Below are 636 nucleotides of genomic sequence, written 5' to 3'. Positions count from 1 at the left end.
TGGGAACTAAATATAAGAAGAGGAGAAAGTGATGAAACGGGAATACAAACGTAAATCTGGGGAAACCCAACTGCGGGTACAAAAACGTATGTAGAAAAAAGAGGACGGTTCGCAATAGAGTGACATAAAACAGAGGACCTCTCAGAGCAAACGAGCAACCGCGCATAGGTCACTGTCCTGGTTGCTACATTTACAACACTATTTTTAACGATACACTATGAATTTGTGTGTTAACACTGCCAAAATAATACACAGCCACATATTTAGCTGCACTAGATGAGAGGCATGTGTGTCGAGCAACGTACCAAAATTCAAGAAATGCTCGACAAGAAAAACAACAAGTGTAGGTGTAAAACAAATATGCTCGTGACCACTGAGTTGAGTTATGGATATCTGTATTTCTGTCCCAATGGGAAGAAAAGAGTAATAGCAAGTGAAGAAATATTGGGAAAAACATTTACCAAGACGTGTTAATACATAAAATTACCTGAGAACCGGTAAATAAGTAAGCACATCACAGTCGAACCTTCGCGGCAAAATCTTCATTCACATTATAAAATTGTAAACAAATGTTGCCTCACTTCCATTGTTTACCCCTCATTTTATCTACATTTTAAGTTAGAACATGTGGCTGGA

The sequence above is a fragment of the Penaeus monodon genome, chromosome 22 (genome assembly GCF_015228065.2).
Source record: "Penaeus monodon isolate SGIC_2016 chromosome 22, NSTDA_Pmon_1, whole genome shotgun sequence".
NCBI classification, from domain to species: Eukaryota; Metazoa; Arthropoda; class Malacostraca; order Decapoda; family Penaeidae; genus Penaeus; species Penaeus monodon.
This window is presented reverse-complemented; position numbering follows the sequence as displayed.